Source organism: Stegodyphus dumicola, chromosome 10 (genome assembly GCF_044657685.1).
Source record: "Stegodyphus dumicola isolate Sdum_Otavi_A_Nest chromosome 10, ASM4465768v1".
NCBI classification, from domain to species: domain Eukaryota; kingdom Metazoa; phylum Arthropoda; class Arachnida; order Araneae; family Eresidae; genus Stegodyphus; species Stegodyphus dumicola.
Window position 1 is genome coordinate 61,857,965 of NC_140777.1, and position 24,013 is coordinate 61,881,977.

The 24,013-nt window shown below is 35.6% G+C and overlaps 1 protein-coding gene across 3 annotated transcripts in view; it reads right to left on the reverse strand.

The window, feature by feature from the left end:
• Positions 1 to 24,013, reverse strand: part of Atg12 (Autophagy-related 12) — a 97,929-nt gene that overhangs the window by 69,801 nt on the left and 4,115 nt on the right. The window contains exon 1 of one of the 3 annotated variants that reach the window (XM_035349106.2): positions 1,694 to 2,002. The exons of the other annotated variants lie outside the window; for them this stretch is intronic. The gene's annotated coding sequence lies outside the window, so the exon portion shown is untranslated. Of the gene's footprint in view, positions 1 to 1,693; positions 2,003 to 24,013 lie in introns of those variants that run through there. 3 annotated transcript variants of the gene reach the window in all.

Genomic DNA, 24,013 nt, shown 5'->3' on the forward strand with positions numbered 1-24,013 from the left:
TGGCAATGCAGCTAGGCTTAAACCACTTATGACATTTATACTGCCGTCTGAATGGAACAATAAGATTAATCGATCTCCATATTTTAGCTTTAAAAAAAGTTCTAAAAAAATCTCAGCTTATACATGGAAATATATGGTATTACTGGATTTCTGTATTTGTCTATCATTTTTGTATTTTTAGGGGGATTTGATTTAAAAAAAAAAAAAAAAAAGACACTCTTTTTAAAACTGTATTACCATTCCTATAGTTAATCAGACATCACATGCTGTGAATCAGGAAGTAACGACTTCTCTCCGACAGTTAAGTAATAAACTACCTTATTTTAAAAAATATTCTGCAAATCACCAATACTAATTACTACGCAAACTGTAAAAAATCCCAAACTAATTATGGCACTTGTGTATTAACGTGACCACCTTCACACAATGTGACAGTTTTTTACAAATAAAAAGGTAAAAATAATTTATTGGACACAAACAGGCAATTTTTGTGAATTTTTAAAAACATTCCCAAACTATTGATATTTATCATAAGTTGGCAAACATTAAGCAAAAGAAGCACTTTAAATGTTTTAAATAAGAATTTAAATTATTAAATAAGGATTATGTTACATATAGAAAAACAAATTTTTCCTGAAATCCTTGTGCAATTTTTAGTGCTGTTTTTCTCCTCATCTACACAGCGATCTGTTGATCTGTCTTCTCTTTAAAAATGTCAGAGAACTGCAGAAACTTAGGACTGCATACCGGTTATCCATTTCATCGTTGCTCCCTTTAAACATTTTTCAACAAAATACTGTATTCCTGCAGAACTTCTACTATAATTTCTTCCATTGCTGGTGGTTCTTCCATCCATAAACAATATTTTAAAATTGAGCTAAAAATTAATATCACGATTTGTCTATACAAACTGATGGAACTTGGAATGCAACGAAACGAATGCATATGGAAATGATGCTGCTGCTTAACTAAAGAACTGTTCTGAGTATGTTTCTTGAAGAATGTTTATGCACACGATTTCGGAATTTGGCACATTCTGAAAATTTAGTGAATTGCACTAATGTAGTTGCAATAACACGCAAGTATCTTAATTACTATGCTAATTTATAATTAAAATCAAAAATTCCCTTTTAGATAAGTTTCACTTGCTCTTGAACTGTTTACATAAGATTTCGATCAAAATCATGGAAGACCAATACTTATTCATGTTAAAAAAAAAAAAATTCAGTGTGTGTGCAAAAATTTTTGGTAACTATCATAAAACCTTTTCCTAACAAAACAATCGATATTTATGTATTATCCTGTTGAATGGCCAAATAGTGTGAATTTTGTGCCAATTAACAACCCTGCCCATTAGAATTCTACAATAACAACTGACAACCATTGTTGAAATTTCTGCAAATGGTCAACAGGATAATACGTAAGTACCAAACAATCTATAAAGTTCTAAAATCCACAACATAATTATGAGTAATTTTGTGTATTTTTATAAAATTCTAAAATCTTCCAATTAAATTTTTCACCAATACATAAATATCTGTTTTAAAAAGATTTAAAATAAAATCTCCATCTTAGATATACAAAAATCATTAGACATGTATAATTAGTAATGTACTACTTTGAAAAAATAAAATTTAAACTTATATGAATATGAATAAAATGAATACAATAAACAGTAAGCACATTTATTTACCTTGATTTTATTCATACTGCATCTTGGGAGACTCAAGTTCTCAGAAATAGATGAGCTATTGAATCTTCAAGAGTTAGAGCAACGAAGATACACAATTAAGGAATAAAATAAGTTATTTATTCAATTTGTTATGGTAAAAATGGAAATCAAACAAAACTAGCGCATAGAACTGAATCTTTTGATTCTTATAATCAACGAAATTATCTACAAAAATAGCTTAGTATTTTTAATGACATTTGAATGGCTTGATTATAGATAATTTCCAGTACAAGTATACAATTTCTTTTCCTAATTAAATATTTTTCCATTTATAGTTTAAGCAGATTTCTGATTCAGACTTGCTGTAAATTCAAAGCTTTCTTTGATCTATACTTTCAATTTATAGATAGCTCAGAGACTGCAAAACGATGCTTTAGGTCACCGTTTCTTAAACTGTGGGTCGCCAAAAAATTTTGCAGTTTTGATATTTCTTTTAACTTATTATAATAATTTTACAATTACCAAATATTTTTACACAATGTATCTGAAAATAGATTAAGATAAGACAATACAAAGAAAAAAGGAAAACATTTCAACGCATTCTTTTTATAATAGAAACGTTCATTTTACTTGCTTTGCACATGACGCTGTCATTTCACCTGTTACTTATTTAAAATTTTCACATAATGACAGTTTCACATTTCACACGCGTGTGTGTCGGATTTGCGCAATGCTTATGGGGGTCCCACAAAATTTTCGTAAATATTATGGGGTCCTGGGGGGTCGCGAAAAAATCTCGGTGATAAAAAGAGGTTGCGACTGAAAAAAGTTTAAGAAACCCTGCTTTAGGTGAAAGCATCAGTTGGTTTACTTGACAAAAATCATCAGTTACTGCAGATGGCCATCCTAGACACAAGTTGCTAGTATTTTTTAAAATTTTTAAAGTAAAACACGGCATAGTCTTTGAAAATGCTGTAGCTTGCTAATGTTTCATCCATTGCTACCCAGCCAGTATAGTGGTTAGTGACACTGACTGCTATACTTATGGACCAGGGTTTGAATCCCAGAGAAAGCATGGATATTCGTAAGCATACAGTCTGTGTGTGACAAGGGGGCATTCAAAATGTGGAACTGTACAGTTAATGTAGCGGGACTATACTTGTATGACCAATGATGAAATTTTGGTATCCCACCCACTTCTACCAGAACTGCTTTAAGCCAACAGCACCTCTGTAGCCCCTGTTTAGCAGTATAACTGTAATTATAATTTCTCTAACAACTGCCAATGGAGCATTTTGAGGAACCCAAATTACCCCCCCCCCCAATGATTGGTGAAATGCTCACGACATTAAACATCATGCGCTGATCTTGCTGATTTTGAAGAATAGCCAACCATTGATCAGCTATGTCCGACCCTTATTTTTCGCAATCAGGTACTCTGCAGTGAATGCAGTGAAAAGCTTGTTTACCCTACAGGTGCTGTTTAGTTATATTATGAAGAAAACACATAGCAGAGTTGTGACAATTCATGCCATCTTTGAATAAGAGACTAAAGTTATCAATCATGCCAGAAAATTAAACTCATTTTCTACAGAATTTCGATACATTAAAGCAGAGGTTAGCAAACGTTTTTGGAAATGGCCACATTGTAAAATTCTTCAGCTCAAGTTAAGTACTAAACATGAAAATATGAATGGGTACTCAGCAAAAAAAGTTCATTTTTTAAATTATGAAATGATACTTTCACATAATATTTATACACATTTTACTAACAAAAATTAATAAAAGACTTACATATTAAATTAAATAGATTAAAATTTCTAATGCAAAGAATGTGACTGCTTTTTCTGAGATAATATTTCATCAGAACTAGAGTTCAAAATTACGAGTAGTAGTCCTACCATTAAAGTTGTTTGCATATGCACATCTCTTAATAATGATCTGAATTGCAATTTTACATACTTCATTTCTGAGAGTCTTTTCGCAGTGATAAGCCCTTCTAAATATGGATATTCATCCCCATATTTATATGATTTAAATTGAGAATATTTATCTTCCGAAGATATTTACAAAAATGAATTAGATCTCTTTCTGAATTAGATTTTTAATCTATCATTTTGCAAATCAATCACTTCCAGTTAGTCTAATATGAGCTCCTCAATTACACAGTCAAATGCATTTCGAAAATGGCAGTATCTTTTGCACTTGCATCAAGATCTAAAAAATGCTGTTGTAACTGCAGAATAAGTTCAGAAAATATCCAGTGCAAATTTTTTTCAGAAAGGGATTTCACTAATATTTGAAATATTTTACAGCATGGAAAATGGTCAGATTTGTTTAATGTTATATGCATTTCAAACAATGCAAATTTTTGGCGATATGCTTTGATGATAGAATAATTTTCACATAGGAGCGCTATTTTTTCCTGTAATTTAAACTGAATTTGTTGAGATATCCCATGATGTCTGTCACAAATGTTAATTTCCATAGCCATTTGCTGTCGATAATAAAAGCTGTGGATGATTTCTCTCACTTAAAAATATATTTATGATTTTATTCAATTCAAAGAATTTCTGCCAAACTTTCCCATTGTTGAGCCATCAAACCTATGAAGCCTATGATAAAAAGCAAGTCAGGATATTCAGATTTGATCAGTAAAAAAAATTCACGAAACTGGAGATAGTCAAGTCTACAAAAGCGAAGTTAACTACTGATACAACTGGTTCAATAAACGCATGACAGATTAAGATACTTCCCATAAATAGATTGCTAGTGAATACTGCAATGAATTACCAGAGGTACTAAATATTTAGCATCTTCATAAGTCTAAAAATTTGTCCAACTAATCTTTTTTCCATTTCACATGTATTTTTTCCACCATCAGTTGTGACACATTTCGCCTGATTCCATTGCAAATAGTATCGTGTTAGCGTTTTCTCAACTTTCTTGAATATATTTTCATCTGCCACAATAGCACAGGTGACCACGATTACAATACATTTGAGTAAAAAACTTTCATGTGTTTGATGGCATCTTGTTCTAAAGTTAATTTTTACAATTTTTGTGTATGGAAACGGGTTCTGCTTTGGAGGGTGAGTTATAAACTGAAATTTGCTGCATATAAAAGGGAGGTTTTTTTTTTTTTTTTTTATCTGCTACATTTAGAAAATGAGGTTCCCCGTGTTTAAATTTCCGATGTTCGAATTTCTAAAGTTTTAAAATTTAGGAAAGTCACACTAGGCTTATTCTTGACATGCAGATAAGTAATTTTCATATGATTGTAGCAGTGCATCTGTAAATACAACTGTATTAAATGTTGAAAGAATCTAAAATGGTATTTTACTTGATAGTAATTGACTATATATTCTACATCGGAGCCTGTTGCAGTTAGACATAAAAAGAAATAATATCTAGCAATTAGCTTTGCTCATAACAAAGTTTTGATAATGAAGCAGTAAGTAAAGCCTGATAGGCAATACAGTCAGAAATCGTTAGTTCGGACACCCATAATCCGGAATAATCTATAATCCGGACCTCAAAGCTACAAACTTTCTGTGCATGCCTCTTCCTTTACGGCTGCGAATATGCGTGTGTGCGTGCGCAAAATACGTTTACAAATGCGTGTTTAATGTATAACGGACGGTATAAGCTAAGCTAAAATTATCTAATTCAGTTAATGTTGCAGATTGCGTTGTTCCTTAATCTTCGAATTGGATCCGGCTTATTATTTTTTGCAGAGTGTTAGAACAATTTTATAAAAGTAAGCTTGAACTTTCGATTATGTCAAATAGAATTTCCGATATATATTTACTAATAAGTAAAGGATCTACAAAGTGAAAGTATGTTTCGAAGTCCGTTAAACAGAAAGTGAAATTGACTAAATTGACTTTGGAGAAAAAATGGATAAAGGCATATCCTTTGATTATCTAATCATTCCGAAATATGTTTATCAATTTCACCCTGCTCTGCAGGGGGAGGGAAACGATGCAGCGCGCAATGAACTGGAAGTTGATCTGTCAGCACTATCCTTATCTTCAGGGCAGATATTTTTATTTTATTTGGCTTATAATTCCTTACTAAATGTAGTATTTCATCTCGATGTACTCCGTCTTTGATATGATTTAAATCAAGTTCCTTGTCATTATAATTCACTTCCGATAGTGAAGAAAGTGACAGAGAGGTTATTGAAAACGAAAAAAATTTCGATTGACAAATTAGTCGGTATTCTCGACACAGCAATTATAGGACAGCGGAACTTTGTAACTAAACAAGAAATTATGTCTGTTTAATAGAATTAAAGAGAAAGTATTATCACATGAAAGGAAGCAACTTAAATTGACAGAAATGTTTTATAAAGTAAACAAATAAATATTAAGCTTTTTCTTTTTGTAAATTTTGATACCCTTTAGATCATTGTTCTTTATTTCAAAAATTACGGTTTCATATTTTTAATTTTATAATTTCTGCATGCCATCTTACCAGATTTAAACTGATGATCTATAATCCGGAATCGCCGAAGTCCCGACGAGTCCGGATTAACGACTTTTGACTGTACCATGTCCACCGCTACAGAAAAACTGTCAATACACTGGCATAGCAAAAAATGCACAAACATTCGCTGACAGGAGAGCTTTTAAAAACAATGACAAATGACAGAATACAACAGTGACACTAACAGTCATTATTCACAACATTTTAACTTAACTATCGGTTAGTGCAAAATAGCACATAATTTGATTTATTTTTCGCATAAAAAAGCAATTCTGCTGACCAGATTAAAAATGAGCGGCAGGCTGTATTTGGCCCACAGGATGTCATTTGCCTACCCCTGCATTAAAGCATCTAAATTTTCTGCAAATCATGCACTAGAAGAAAGACTTTCCAGGGTTCATAGCCACATTTTAGTTAAAAAAACAAGCACCTATAAGCACTTTTCAAGCACATTTAAGGAAAAAATAAGCACCTGTCTAATTACATTATATACAACTGCATAACCTTAAAGAAAAATTAGACTTGTAATTTAAAATATGAGCAATGCAATATTTATTAAGAGAATGAGCATTACCTCAACCATGGAAAACAATTAACTTTTTTTTTAAATTTTAAATGACAGTTCAATTTACAGAATTAGTTTACAAAGAGAGGGAAAAAAAAACTATGCAGTACTAAACTATATTAAAAGATTTAATGATGAAATTTCAGTTCAAAATATAGAAAATAAATAATAATAAGCCATATTAATTGTATTCGTTTGGCACCTAATAATAAATGCAATTTATTTTTCCACTCATATTAATATTTAAATAATTTAACTTAAATCAAAATTCTGAACATTTTCTAAATTTTCATTGCATAACAGTTTTCCCTTAACATATATTCCAAGCAAAGTAATTTAAGTAAAAAAGAGGCACATTTCTGAATTCAGAAGACGGGAAATTGCTTCATGCAGTCATCCTTTAACAGTAAAAGCTCAACTAACCCGCACACTCGGAAATTGCGGAATATTCCAGATAGTAACTGGAAAAAGAGGAGTGGAGGAGATTGCAGCCGTTCTTTAGATTTCTCAGCTAAATAAATGATTTTGACATTTCGATATGTGCATCATATAAACATAGACCAACAAAACTAAGAAATATTATGCTTAGATAGCACAGTAAAACTCTTTTCAGTGTTAAAAAACAAATCTCAGACTGAACATCAAAATTAATTATCTCTGCAAAATACCGCAAACGTTATTGAGCAATAAGTGCGGCGTAATTCTTCCACATATGATATTATGCAATCGGAATCACCAGCTGCCGGTATTTGGAGAATAAAAGAACTAAATAAAGGAAAAGAAAGAAACTTACTAATGTGGGGTGTTTCTGATTCTAATTTTCAACAAACTGCGTTAAATTTCCGGAATAGAATCAATCTTCGCTTGGGTTGGGTAGACCGCAAAAACTTTTAGTCCTATTCAATCCAGATTGGACAGTGACAAAAAAGAAAAGTCCGCTGCTTCAATATTAGAGATTTTGCGGAGAAAGGGGAGAACCTCCCAACCTCCGTACTGCATAATGTATTGGGGGGGGGGGGGAAATTATTTTGACTATTCGATTACTTTCCTTTTATTTAAGCCATTCCAAATATTATTCCTTAGAAAGCTAATCTGTGTAAAAACACACCCATTTTTGGAAGTTTATCTATACTTCAGCAGTTACTGCAACTATATTATTATAAATATTCGTGCATATGCTCATAATATAAGCATAATGATCATAATAAACACAAATATGAACTGACCATGTGGAACGAGAATGCAAATTATTAAAATCTTGATAGAAATTCAAATGTGTGTAATATTTGGGTGGGAGGAAAAGAATACCGAATGGACCGGAATTTTCTACCGTTTTCGCAATTCTTTGACCAATAGAACGACGTGCACCTGTCTGTACTCTCGCACGCACCATAGGTTACGTTAATGCAAAGAAAAGGGGGAAAAGCAATTTCCGGGAGTATACCATCTGACGTTGCATATAAGGAAGAAAAGTTGTTTATTTAGTTTCGGCTTTGGTACGGGGAAAAAATGCGCGTTCATTAAAAAAAAAGGATTAAAAAAAAAAAGACTAAAAGCAAAAAATAAGCACTAAAAACAAAAAAATAAGGGCTTTAAAGAAAACGTAAGCACCTATAAGGGCCTTTATATTCTATTTTCAAATATAAGGACTTATAAGCATTTGTAAGGACCGCTACGAACCCTGCTTTCCATTTGTGCATAGCACAAAAGGTAACAGTAAACTGTATATACTTTCTCAAAACCAACAAAGTAATGCTATAAAATAGAAAGAAACATCAAAGTTCTTCATAAAAGATGGTAAAAGGATATTGTAAATAACCAAAAGTTATTTCATTCAATTTTAAATTGAACACAAACCTCCAATTTTATTTTTGGACCATACAAAGCAGCTTTTAAATGAAATGTTTCCGAATCCTCAAAGTGAAAAAAAAATCCCTCATCCAAATGCAACCTGCGATTTTTCCCCCCTTTTATTAGAAAAAGAAATCTGGCTGTATTTTGACCAAATTTAGGTATGAAAAACCCTTGAAGTCGTTCTCATTCAAAAGTCAACATGTAGGCAAATGATGACCTTGTATTATAAAAAAAAAGATTATCTAATTGAACATTTAAGCTTACAAAGCATGCATTTTATTAATCTTACATTTGTAATTTATATATGATGAGTATTTTTGCTGACAGTTACATAGTTATATTTCTTGTCTTTTCCCTCACCTGTAGAATCTGAATCCAAAAACCTTACAGTTAACAGATTCTAATTCCCTTTACGATTATGTCTGATCTAAAATCTGTGCTTTAATACTTTAATGATATTCCAATAATAAAATGAAAATTTTAAGTAAATACACATCTAAAATGCAAAATTTGAAAGAGAATTAACAAAGCCCTTTAAATTTTTTTTTTTTACTTTCAGTTTAAATATATCGTACTTCGTACAAGGGGTGTAGGGATTGTGACCTAGCTCTAAGGGACTACCACATGAACCGTTAATGGGCCCAACTTATGTGGTAGCTGCTGTTCACAGAACCGGTACCCTGGGTTCTCACCGGAACTGCTACTTAGCGGGTGGAGTTGCTTTAGACCCTCTTGTGAGGGAGCCCCCAGACCACGACAAGGTCCAACTCCACACGGGATGCGACCAGCAAATGACCGCTAGTTGACCACGTTTAAACCCAGATAGTACTGGACGGCATCCGACGTTTTTTCTGAGATGGGCCAACTAACTCGCTCTGAATCTCACAAGGCTCTCGCGCATGCAAAAAACTCTTCAATAATACGTATAGCAGCATTTTGCTCCATTACTTTTACTCATTGTGAAAAACTCCTGCCCAATCGCAATACATGATTATAAATACTTCGGGCACAATACATACATTATTTTTCACTGCTTGCTTAAGCATGAATACCCCCAGGGGGAATGCGATTCATATCAGTAGTCTTTTGTTTTTTGCATGCGCGAGAGCCTTGTGAGATTCAGAGCGAGTTAGTTGGCCCATCTCAGAAAAAACGTCGGATGCCGTCCAGTACTATCTGGGTTTAAACGTGGTCAACTAGCGGTCATTTGCTGGTCGCAACCCGTGTGGAGTTGGACGTGTGGAGTTGGTCTGGGGGCTCCCTCACAAGAGGGTCTAAAGCAACTCCACCCGCTAAGTAGCAGTTCCGGTGAGAACCCAGGGTACCGGTTCTGTGAACAGCAGCTACCACATAAGTTGGGCCCATTAACGGTTCATGTGGTAGTCCCTTAGAGCTAGGTCACAATCCCTACACCCCTTGTACGAAGTACAAGTACAAGGTACGATGACGGGAAAAACGCGATCCAAAGATTCCAAAAGAGAAGCCGGAGGGCCCTCTGAGAATCATTCAAAAAGACCGGAAGGTCCCGACAGCGAAGTGCAGTCGGATCTGGATCCAAACACGGAGTTAAGCAGACCAGAAGGTCCTGACAGCGGATTGCCGTCGGTAGCAACTCCACAAACAATTAGGTCAGATTCACAGTCAGGTCATGAAGATACAACATCAGATGATTCTACAACTCTATCCACGATGAAAGAGGCGCATAACTGCCTAATTAACCTAGAGGGAATTTTGGCTAAAGAGCCCGTCTCCAAAAAGATTGCACATAAAATCAGAGATGAGTTCTTAGGACTTCTCAACTTAGTTACAAAACAGAACCTGAGGACAGCACAGCGGGAAGGCCAAGTCGAGCAGACGCAACATCTTGAGGACTACGTCCAAGGACTCATCGCATCTGAGAAAAAGACCTTCGCGGATGCAGTCAGGTCCAGATCCAGATCAGCAAAAAGAAACAGAGCAGTGTCCTGACGACCTATATCCAGAAAAAGAGATGCCGCCCAAGAACACATCCTATTAGTGTATCCCAAACAAGACACGGAGTGTACATCAGAGGAGCTAAAAACTAAATTAGTGAACTTTATTAACCCTACGAAATTAAAGATAGGAGTTAAAAATGTTAAAAAGATAGGTAAAGGAGGAATACTGATAGAAGTCGCGAAGCAAGACGATCTTGCTATTCTGGATGAAGCCATAAAGGAGAACAGTAAAACAAAAAACATGATGAAAACAAGGCTACCGACTAAGCGTAATCCGCGAGTCATAGTCTATAATGTACATAAAGACATAGAGAAGAATACCGTAGTAAAACTTATTAAGAAACAAAACGATGGCTTCAATGAGGCAGAAATAGAAGCACTTTTTTTCAATAAATGCAAAACATGGCCAACATTGGGTTCTCTCTGTAGACCCGGCCACATTCAATAGGCTGCAAAATAACCCAAAACTGAACATAAAGTGGTCTCGCCACAGTGTAAAGGAATATCTTAAAGTTTCCCGTTGCACGAAGTGCCTGGGATTTAATCACAGCGCTAAAAACTGCACAAGCCAGAGAGTCTGCGCAGGCTGTGGAGAACAGGATCACGAAATAAAAGAATGAAGTCAAAAAGAAAGACAATGTGTTAACTGTCTACTAGCAAACAAGAAATTTAATGTGGGTTATAGTCCCACCCCCGACGCTCGAAGCTCAAAGTGCCCATGCTATATTAGAGAACTGAACAGACAAATAAGCCGAACAAACTATGGACTGTGACTTAATACAAATTAACTTACAGCACTCCCGGAGTGCTACAGAGAATCTTAAGATAAAATTAACGGATAATACGAGATTCAAAATAGCATGCGTACAGGAGCCGTACATAGTCAAAGATAAAATGTACGGTCTCCCCTTAGTATACAGAAAGTATCATAGCGTAAAAAATGCAAAAGCAGCAATTATAGTGACAGATACTAAACTACCGGTATGCCAGATATACAGCGATCCATTAGTGGTAGCTTTACGAATAGAAACTACAAATCCGTTTCTGATAGTTTCAGTCTACGGTCCACCTTCCCAAGAACTGGATGGACTCCTCACCACACTCCAAAAACTAATTATGGAGTATGATTTGACAACAATTATATGTGGGGACTTTAATGCAAAGCATCCCATATGGAGCCCCTCTCACGCAGATCCCCGAGGCATAAAGGTTTGCGAATTTCTCGCAGCCACAGGATGCATAGTAATAAACGACGATAAGACCACTCCAACCTTTGCAGGGGCAACTCCTGGGTCGACCTCACCTTGCTTAAGCAGAGACATGAAAATTTCCAAATTTCCAACTGGAGAATAGATGACAGCGAGAACGGAAGCGACCACAATAATATCCTCTTTGAGATATGTGTAGGTCCTCTGGATATCAAAAAGAGCTTAAGAATACAGTCAAAAGTCGTTAATCCGGACTCCTCGGGACTTCGGCGATTCCAGATTATCGATTTTTCCGGATTATAGATCATCAGTTTAAATCTGGTAAGATGGCATGCAGAAATTACAAAATTAAAAATATGAAACCGTAATTTATGAAATAAAGAACAATTATGATCTAAAGGGTTCAAAATTTACAAAAAGAAAAAGCTTAATATTTATTTGTTTACTTTATTAAACATTTCCTTCAATGTAAGTTGCTTCGTTTCATGTGATAATACTTTCTCTTTAATTCTATTAAACAGACATAATTTCTTGTTTAGTTACAAAGTTCCGCTGTTCCAATCCTATAATTGCTGTGTTGAGAATACCGACTAATTTGTCAATCGAAATGTTTTCGTTTTCAATAACCTCTGGGTCACTTTCTTCACTATCGGAAGCGAATTATAATGACGAGGAACTTGATTTAAATCATATCAAAGACGGAGTACATCGAAATGAAATACTACACTTAGTACGGAATTATAAACTAAATAAAATAAAAACATCTGCCCTGAAGATAAGGATAGTGCTGACAGATTAACTTCCAATCCGCCGCGTGAAATTGATAAACAGATTTCGGATTTCAAAACATACTTTCGCTTTGTAGATACAAATTACATATTATTAAATATATATCAAAAATTCTATTTGACATAATCTTTCTAATCTATCATAATCTAATAATGACGTTTCTGCCCTCCCTCTGCCGCAGAGCAGCGTGAAATTGATAAACAGATTTCGGATTTCAAACATACTTTCGCTTTGTAGTAAATATATATTGGAAATTCTATTTGACATAATCGAAAGTTCAAGCTTACTTTTATAAAATTGCTCTAACAGTCTGCAAAAAATAATAAGCCGGATCCAATTCGAAGATTAAGGAACAACGCAATCTGAAACATTAACTGAATTAGATAACTTTAGCTTAGCGTATAACTCCGTTACACATTAAACACGCATGCGCACAAACATATTCGCAGCCGGAAGGGTCTTACGCGCTCTCGTAAACGCCTGTGCGCATGCGCAGAAAGTTTGTAGCTTTGAGGTCTGGATTATAGATCATTCCGGATTACGGGTGTCCGAATTAACGACTTTTGACTGTATATGTAGAGCGAACGGATTGGCTAGAATTTAGGCAAAGAATATTCCGAAGTTATAATCCAGATACGATAACATGCAATGCAGACATAGACAGGCATATCGCTCAAGCTACCAAACTGTTGCAAGACACATATGAACAAACACGAAAGAGCAAGGGTACGGGCCCCTTAAGGGAAAGATATACCCCATGGTGGACAGAAGAAATACACCAATTAAGAAAACTTGTCAGAGCATTAAGAAAACGTTTCCAAAGAGCGCCTAGCGAAGACAGAGCTTACTATAGACAGAAGTATAAAATATACGCAGCGCGGTACAAAAAACTAATTTACCGCACAAAAAGACAATGCTGGGACGATTTCTGGGAACAAATAACGATGAACACGCCGTTCGGTACGTTCTTCGAAATTGCCAAAGGCAAGAAAACAGGTCCCCTCAAAATAAGTAGAATCGAAAGAGAAGATGGCTCCTTTACGACCACCCTCGAAGAAGCAATCACGGAAATAATCTCCTATCACTTCCCGCAAGATGATACCACAGGAGATAATGAGATTCACAAAGAGATAAGGCAGGATTCTACAATCCCGCCAGACACAGAAAACGATCTCCCCTTCTCGATAGCCGAGATCAGAGCTACTATGGCAGCGGTTAAAAAAAAGAAAGCCCCAGGTCTAGATAATCTAACCATAGGCGCGGTAGAAGAGCTACGCCTAGCAAATGAAGTAGGCTTCCAAGATCTTTTAAATAACTGCCTCCACAGGGGCCACTTCCCGAACGAATGGAAGAATGCAGAACTCGTACTCTTCCCAAAAGAAGGGAAGGATAAGAACAAAACTAATGCCTACAGGCCGATATGCCTACTCTCTGCCTGGGGCAAAGTGCTAGACAAACTCATCACTCAAAGGCTCACTTACCACCTTGAGCACAACAAACTCCTAAATGAAAACCAATTTGGGTTCAGAAAAGGCAGAAGCACGGTCGACGCGGTCGACCAACTGCAGAAGACAATCCTTAGAAATAGAGAGAATAGCCTTCATACCTGTGTCATCTCGCTGGATGTCGCTTCGGCATTCAACCAGCTGTGGTGGCCGGGGTTGAAGACCAGGCTAAAAGAATTAAGATGCCCACAAAATCTTTATCGTATTATAGACAGCTACCTAACGAATAGGCACGTCACCTACACCAGAGACGGGGTTAACATAAGAATGAGCTATCAGAAAGGTGCACCGCAAGGGTCAAACATAGGCCCGGTTTTATGGAATACATAGACTCCAACCTTCAGCAAACCTTGTCAGTAGTCAACGCGCGAACAACATTTTTACAACTTTAAAAATGTGCGCATAGCGTATGTTGTAATTAACCATTCATTAATTTTAAATTAATAATTAAATGTAATCAATTTTATTACATTTAAAATCCATATACATATAAAACTGAATAATTAAAAATATACCTTGTAAATTATATGCACATTTAATTAGAAATTTTCTTTTAACTCCTCAAGCATTCACTAATAAAAAGTACTTCAAATCACTACTATTCATAGAAAAAATCAGAAGCTATAAATCATATCTTTATTCTGGATATGATTTCTACAGGGAAATAAAATTTAAATAACCAAGAATGATACATATAAGTATTAAACAAAATACGCATAATTTATGAATGCAAAGATTTATATGTAGCATGCTTAGCAAGCTTAAGTTCTGATTTTGAGAATGTTTTTTTATAACACAGTTCTTCATTTGCCTGCATATTTATTTTTTCAATCAAAACTGCTTCAAGAGTTTTAAGACCTAAATTTGGTCGAAATTCCGTCTGATTTTTTTTAACAATAGAAAAAATTCTTTCGCAAGCTGCATTTGAATGAGGTATTATTAAGACAGCAAGCATTACAGAAGGCAATACTTTGTATTTAATACACCCATTCATATTTTTTAATTTGGCAATTTCTCCCCATGCTATATCAATACGCAAATCTACAATTTCTTTCAAATCATCTACTTGATACATGGAAAATTCAATTTCTACTTGATTAAGACATTTTTCATCAATAATGGATGGAAAAGTATTCATCAAGTAAAGAACAGATGAAAATGAGACTTCAGTTCTCAAGTTGATGTCAGCAACTTCAGCATGTTTTAGAAATGGATCACTCAGTGGAAATTTATCAATTATATATGAACATGCAGTTACAAAAAAAGCTCGCACAGAATTGAAAAACGATTTCACTTCACTTTCATTCAACTTGGCATTTTTTAAATATAGTCTTGTTTCCGCACCAATCACTAAATTTTCATTTTCTTTTTGTTTACTATACTTCTGAAATGGAATAGACGTTAGAGTAACATCTTCATTTTCTTTAGAAATTACTGATGGTTTTACGAATCTAACAAATAAATTCATTAAAAGTTCAAAAAGTTCTCTTCTCAATTTACGTATATAAGGAGCTTGTTGTTGCAAATTAATATTTACTGTTATAAACAAAGGCAAAGTATTTTTCAAAAATAACAAGTACAATTTGGTGGTCGGTGACTGTAAATTTTTTTTAATGTTTTGCAATCTCTTTCCTTCATTCTCACTGTTATCTGGTTTATCTCCAAAAAAATTTATCACAGCATGCCACTGTTCCAAAATCCTTGTTATAGATTCTAAAAGAGACAACCATCTCGTACTGCAATATTTCAAAATTTTATGAGATTTTGCATTCTGTCCCAAAATTTGTTGAGCAACTTTGAAGCTATGCTTCCGTTTCGAACTTTTCTCCAAGTAAAAATACATATCTATTATCATTTCAATTTCTGAGCCAATTAATTTTTCAGTAGCTTTTTTTGCAGCTATATGCAAGAGGTGGCACGGACAACCTCGGGTGATTATACTTGGTTGATGCATTTTGATAAATGATGCTACACCTTTAAACTTTCCAATCATATTACTAGCATTATCTGAAGAAAATGATAAGCAATTTTTCCATTCTAAACCTTTGTTTTTAAAGTTTTCATTTATACAATTAAAAATACCTTCTCCTGTATTATTCGTGCATTCTAAAATAGAAATCAATGAAGTAATTATCACTCCCTTTTCTTTACTGTAGTATGTTATAACCAATGGGTACAGTTTGTTATCATAGTTATCATTACTTCCATCAGTACTTAGAGAAAATGATGTACTGCACACTGATTTTATAATATCAGCAACAGTATTTTCTGCAAGCGTTTTCACAATAGCAGCAGTTTTGGAATGACCGCAGCTAAATTTTTTTGCTATGGCAGAATCCGGAAACATTGCTTTGAAAAGCTCTTTGGAATGATCCGAAACAGAAAGCGGTAGATTATGTTCAATTAAAAAACGAACAAAATAGCATTCGGCTTTTATAGGATCTGTTTCATCATCTTTTATTAAGAAATTTGTTATTTCTTTAGATTTTACGGTGCCAAGTTCTATATGCTTTTGAGAAAACACATGCCGTTTACAGTCATCTTTTCCGCCATGAGCAACTGAGAAGTCTTTGTTGCATACACTGCAGTGTGCGTGATTCACAGAAATTTCGGACGCTTTAATGCATGGAAATTCTGAAGAATATGAATCTTTAAACTTCTGCTTTGATAATTTTGGCCTCTTCGTTCGAGGCAGCATTATGATTAAAAATCTTTCACCTGATTCACAGTTCACAAGACACACGCTAAGCTCTCGCCGTAAACTACACAATGCAGCCGAATGCAGCCTAAACACGCATCAGCGAGGAACCTGGGAGACAGACAATTGGGTGGAACTATTGATAAGTCGTTAACGGTTGGAGTTACTGATCTACGATTGGCTAATTCTTCAAAACTAGGAACGCACTCAACACGTGATATATGATAACACGAGTATTCAGCCAATCATCGGATGAATTAGTTGGTTCCGTTTTGCGTACTGGTTCTCCTGCTCTTGTTTCTGTAAAATCCGTAGTTTTTTCCATACTTTTCGTAGCTCGTAGTTTTTCATGAATTTCCGTAGAAACTACGGAGAATCCGTAGTAGTTGGAGTCTATGGGAATATCATGGCAGATACCGCACTCCAAATAGACTTTGAGGGCACTGCAAGCATTCAAGCCTACGCTGATGATTTTATACTCATCATCGCAGGAGGCAACAGATCAATAATAGAAAGGCATGCAGCCTTGGCTCTAACTAAACTAATTCACTGAAGCGAGAAATACAAGTTAAAATTCAGCATCTCCAAAACCCAGATGATCTTATTTCCTAAAGGATCAAAGATAGAATCTAATCCACCACGAATCAAATGGAATGGAGTCCCCTTACGACGACAAGATACGATGAAGTACCTAGGATTTGTCCTAGATAAGAAGCTAACGTGGGTCCCCCACCTAACAGCAGTGAGAGATAATACGAATAAAATCATGAATAGTCTAAATAGAATGATGAGTGCGAAATGGCACCTTAAAGGCAGACTCCTAAAAGATCTTTATCTACGAGCGGTAGAACGTATGATTTTATATGGAAGCCCAGTCTGGATGACGGGTACAGTCCGTGTTCAAACCAAGCTGGCACAGATCCAACGCATTGCCCTGCTCAAAATAACAGCGGACTACGACTTCGACAGTGGCATTACAAGTCTTGGCAGGGGTCCTGCCCTTAGACCTCAAAGCCCAGAAAGAAAAGCTCCAATACCGACTACAACACTACCAGGAAGATGCGACACTTGAAGGCACCACCATCGTGCAATATCAGACTATAGAAAGATACAGGCATGAAGCCACGAAGCATCCAGCAAAGATCAGAAACATAGTCTGGCGAAAAGAGCAACCGGATGGCTCACACTTAGAAAACTTCACAGATGGCTCAGGTATCAACAACCAAATAGGAGCGGCTTTCGTAGCCTTCCTCGACAACAGAATCATCCATTCAGAGTGCTATAGATTCACAGACGAAGCTACGGTATTTCAGGCTGAGTCCTACGCAGCACTATGGGCAGGAAGCCAGCCCTCGAGTCACCATCTTAAATTCTTTACGGATAGCATGAGCGCTCTCCAGGCTTTAAACAAAAGAGGCAAAGTAGCGGAGCACATAGCCTCCCTAAAGGAAGTTCTACACACACTAAGTTCCGAGCACGAGGTCAAGATAAATTGGGTCCGCGGCCACACAGGACTTAGAGGCAATGAGACCGCCGACACTCTCGCAAAAGACGCAGCAAATAGATCCGAAGTAGACTCCTGCATCCCGATTTCCATCACGGCAAAAAAGCTGATAGATAACTACCTTCTCACTGTCTGGCAAGAACGCTGGGAAGAAGATGACAAAGGATGGCACACCTTCCAATTCTTCGACAAAGTCAGCTATAAGAGGCTAAGATCAAATCACTACCTATCCCAGGCACTGACCAACCATGGAAAATTCCCAGCCTACTATCAAAGGTTTTTGAATCGCCAAGCAAAATGTGCCTGCGGCACCCCAGGACATCAAGCGGACGCGTTTCATTACATCTTCGACTGCCAGCCGCTAGATGATCTTCGAGCAAGACACTTTCCAAACCACATCAGGAACATCCCACTGTCTTCTCTAGTTAACGACTTCTACCTGGTCAAAGGCATCACCAAGATCATCACAGAGGTCAATTTAAGATCCGATATCATCATCGAGGACTAAAGAGTCAACTCCTTCAACCCTGCTCCAGATGCACAGCAGCAACATGTGACCTTCAAACTTATGTATATATTCATCCTATTCTAATGTAATCTTCAAAAGTCAACAACAGATACAGTTGACAGCTTTTATTCTAAACTTTATTCTAGATGTTGTAATGTAAATGTGTATTGTTCTATGTATTGTATATAATAAAGGACAGTATGTCCACTCAAGCAGTAACAGGCGGCCTAACTGCCTTGATTACTAGCGCAACGATCGGAATGATTTCAAGCCCGGTAGTGCCTTATCTTAATGGTGGAGCCGGTTAGTGTCCCAAACACTAGTTATGCATGAATAAACCACATCTCTGATTTGGCTACTTTTTTTTTTTTTTTTATAATTTAAAAAAAAGTAACAGCATAGTTTAAAATCGTGAGGGTGCAAATTTACCCACTGTGTTGTGCCAAGATGTGTCTGAATACAGCAATCAACAAGCAATAAAGATGCTTGGATTATTAAGCAATTTTCGAATTCTTCAAAAGTTTCCGTCATCTTCTACTATGAAATTGTCTATCGTAAGCTACACCTTGTCTTTCCCCACTCCAGCCATGCTTGAAAAATGCATCAAGCACTTATCTAATATCAAATTAATTAAGCACTCACCTATTATCAAATTATCTGCAACGAACTAAATTATCATCACATACATATAATTTACAAGGCATTTTAAGGTACCTTTGCATTACATGCCCGCAATCCAACTTTTCCACTACGTGCCCAAAATCTAAATAAATTTCCTAATAGTTGATAAGGTAATCCACATTTTATAAATTGGCCATAACAAATATTTAAAAAATATACAGTATCCAGGCCCGCGCCAAGTCTAATCGGCGCTGTCGTGAAAATGTCTAGCGCGTGCCCTCATGCAGTCACGATATTAAAAAGACATTGCTTATGGTTAACATTTAAAATGAAGCATTATTAGCATAATATGACAAAACCAAAAGAATTACATTTTATCTTTTTTCTAAATATGCAAACATTTTTTTTGCTTTTTTAAAGCCTACACTCAAATATATTTATTGAAGAGTTATAAAAAGCCGCCTAACCAGTATAGTGGATAGCATTGCCGACTCACATGCCGAAGAGCCCGGGTTTGAATGCCGTAAAAGATATAGATATTTGTAAATGTATAGTGTCCATGCGGCATGGGGAAACTCTAAATATGAGAGGCGAAAGTCCGCTCGAAAGGTTTGTGGTAGGGAAAGAGGGGTGGGAGAAACTTGGACCATCCCTCCAGGGTACTCTTCATCAAAATTGAGGGTGAAACAGCTAAATCGCACTGTCACCTGTAAGGTGCTCAAGGCCGTTGCCAACGACAGGCATACCTTGAGCTCCTTGCCACTTGGGCTGACTACAGATCAGACAAGTGAGCATTGGTCAACAACATGCTATAAAAACATAACACAGCCAGCGATGTGAAATACTAAATGCATTGGATACCAAATGTATTGCTGAGCACTATTTATTATCTTAAAATTAAAAACAAATTAATTTAGATATCTAATAAGCTTGCACTGAATAAATTATTGTTCATGTCGTAGTTTACGACAAGGTTCAGACTGTGATTACAACAAGGCACAAAAAATGCTCTAGGGATATATCCAAAATTCTTTTCTGCACACCGCTATATTGTTGACAACACTATAGCGTAGTTTCAACCAGCGATACTACATTTCCTCCAAAAGTCTGCAAAAGTTGCAATTCATGCATAAGATTTATACCACTTTGATTTTTATCAGTTAATGCTTTTTGCAGTTTTTGACGTAAGCTGAGTTGATCTTGTAAATATATGTAAAAAAAAATACTTAATGCCAATGCGTATGTAAGGATACAGGGGGTGCCGTAGACGCATTCCACAAATTGCTTAGTCCTTATTTTGAGTCTACTGTTGCAATCGCAGTAATTTGTGCAACATTTCTCTTTTTTGTGATTTTTTGTTTTGGTTATTGCTTGCTGTTATTGTTATTCTACATTAAAAAAAAGTAAGTGCAGTTACATATTATGCTAAACTTAGGTTAGCTTTTGAATTCAGAAAAGTGAGGATTTGAGCATAATTACTTGAAAAATAATTTTTTACAGTTTTAAAGGTTCTTAGATGCATCAACTGGCGTAGAATAAATATATTGAAGAAAATGAGGACGGAAGTGATTACGAATGGTTAGCTCATATGAAAATGATTCTCAGAAACTGATATAGATTCTGAAAAAACGAAAGTAAGAATGACATAAATTGCTTTATTGGAAAAAAATTATCGGGAACGATAAAAAAAATTAAGATTTCACCCAGCAAAAACGAAAACTCGCTGCACAGAATGTGAAAAATATTTGCATGTAGAACAAACACACAATACTTTGTACAAAGTACTGCTAACATTTCTTGTTGCATTTTTTTCATTGTCTATAGTGCTAATAAAGAAAATAAAGAATCGATGCTGCATAAACAACAGAGCTAATAAAGAAAATAAGAATAGAATCAGAGATAAAATATTTTTAATATATAATATAAATTTCTATTCCCTTAAGAAATTTTATTTCATAAAAGCATTTGCAGAAATTAAAAAATTTAATAAGCATATTTTTTCATGTTTGATCCTAAAATTTACTATTGGCACAAATGTAACACCTTTTCTGAAGATTCACATTTTCTTGAAAAACCCCGAATCGGATCTTTTGGACCCAGTGCTCGCGCTCACGGGTTAACATAATATGTAACTGCACTTATCTTTATTTTATGTAGGAAAACAATAACAACAAGCAATTACAAAAAAAAACATAAATGTTGCACAAATTACTTCGATTGCAACAGTAGACACAAAATAAGGATTAACCTTCCAGCACGCACGCTGGGCAATTTTACATAAGCACATGCGCATTGTACTTTTTACGACATCCATTATTTTATCGTTTTTGGCACGAAAAATGACAGAAATGAGTGAATATTGATAATAAATTTGTTAAGAAATAAAATATTAATCTTATTATTGCAAAATACAAATATAAGTAAATAATTTTTAAGTTTTTATGTTAGTGAGATGGAAATACAATGACGTATTTCACTATTGAAAATTTTAAATTTATTATTTAATAATTATATTTTAAAATCAAAGCTAATTTTAATATCCATCAAAGGCAAGTATAGACAAATAAAAAAGGAAAACACCTTGGTAAGAAAAAAAAGTAAGTTTAGCATTACTTACTTCTGCAAAGAAATTTACTTCTTACTGTTACAAAAGTGCACTTTTAAACTATAATATTTTTATTTATTTATAAATAATAGAAATAAAAGAAAATAAGGAATGGAAATCGCTATTGTTCTCTCATCCAAAGGTTTCCTTGTCTTCATTTTCTTCATCAGATAATTCTTGAAGAATGCGAGCAAAATCAGCTAGTTGCACATACTTTTTTCTGTGAAAACCGATATAAAATTTACAGAGCCAAATGTATTCAAATTAAAATAATACACGGCAATTAATAACACAAAATTACAGAATATTTGAGAAAAAAAATATTTTCCGAATTTTCACCCACGAGCATGCGCGTGTTGTAAACTTTATGAAAAAGCTGCCACGCAGCACAAAAACCCAGTAAAAAAAGTCAAATGACTTCCTATTGGCACATTTCATGATGTGGGAAAGGGTAGAAAGAAGGAATAGAAATGATCTTCAGGTATCTCAGCTTCGATATGAGAAAAATGTGCATCAAAAACTGAATTTGTCGTAAATTTTGCGCATACGCGAGTGCTGGAAGGTTAAGCAGTTTGTCAAATGCGTCTATCCTTACATATGCATTGACAACAAGTATTTTCACATTGAAATAAGACAGAAGAGAACATCAGAGACTAACTCCTGCCCTACTCATAACTTTGGTCAAGTCAGACAGTGGGCTAGGAGGAAAGGGCACCAAAACCTGGCAAGCTCGAGGCTGCCTTAACACAGTTAAACACCCAACCCTTAAAGGCGATCCAAGACGTCGCTAACCTATCGGCCCAGCCAACGAGCTAAGCTGAGTCAACAGGAATACATTCCACGTTCTGGAGGGATGGTAAAAACATCTGCCATCAACGGGACAGCAGAATGAAGTCACTTAAGCACTGTCAGATAGACCGGGCCACTATTCCGGCCTTCTAACACTACGTCATGATATACAAATGTCGGCTTTAGGCGCCTCCAAAGAAGGATATGAATATGCAGTTTTGAGGCTCGATGTGCCCACTGGAAACCTCAAGCAGTTTAAAGGCTCGCTGAATTCGCCAATTCCATCGACAGGGGTGTTTTGTCTCAGATAACCATGACTATGTGACTATATAGCTCCACCATAACCAACGAAACAGACAAGAAAGTACCATATGGTCCCCGTCGAGCCTGAAACAGCCATCGCTAGCAACGACTCCAGTCCTGTGGAGACTGATTTTAAACACCCGTGGTCGAGACTGCCCAGGTACAGATCCTAATCAGTAACTTCCAGGTTTTACTTGAGTCGACCACTGGAGGGGGCAATCAAATACGGCAAGAATTTTCCTGTTCATACAGGCAGCGAGACGAATTGCTTGTTTTAATGATTGCCCGGCACTTTTTTAACTCGCCACCGTTGTGCGCGGCATGACCTTGTACCTATTGTCGGTACGGGCCTCATAGTATCAATAGATTAAATAATTATTCTTTAATTACATAAACTTCTTTGGCTTTCTCAAATGTCAATATTGATTTTCAGTAGAACTGTTAAGCAATCACTTTGCCGATAGTCGAATAAATCTCTTTCATTCACTTTTTGTTTCTTTTCTAATCTGAATTCTGCTAAATATGTTGGTAAATGCTGTTGGGCAGTTCCGCTTTGTTGTTTATTCCTTTTTTTGGCTGACCATCATAGCTGTTTTACTGTCTGCATATGACCGCTGGTTTCTTGGTTTACAAAGTTTAATTTGTAATTCACTTTAAAGTGAGAAAAGCCTACTTTTTCCAAGTTTATCTTATACACCTTCCCACAGTCAGGGGAAATAATGGACCCCTACATTTTCTTCAATATATTTCAGCAGACACTCTGCCCCTTTATTTGTAACAGAACAAGTAATACATGTTTTGTATCATGTCAAATTTTTCCAAAAACCCATTGCAGTGGGAAATACGCGCAGTGTTATTGGTCTATTTCAATGATTTGCTTTGGTCCTCCCAACCTTTTTTGTTCTTGGTCCAAAACGTCTTCGAT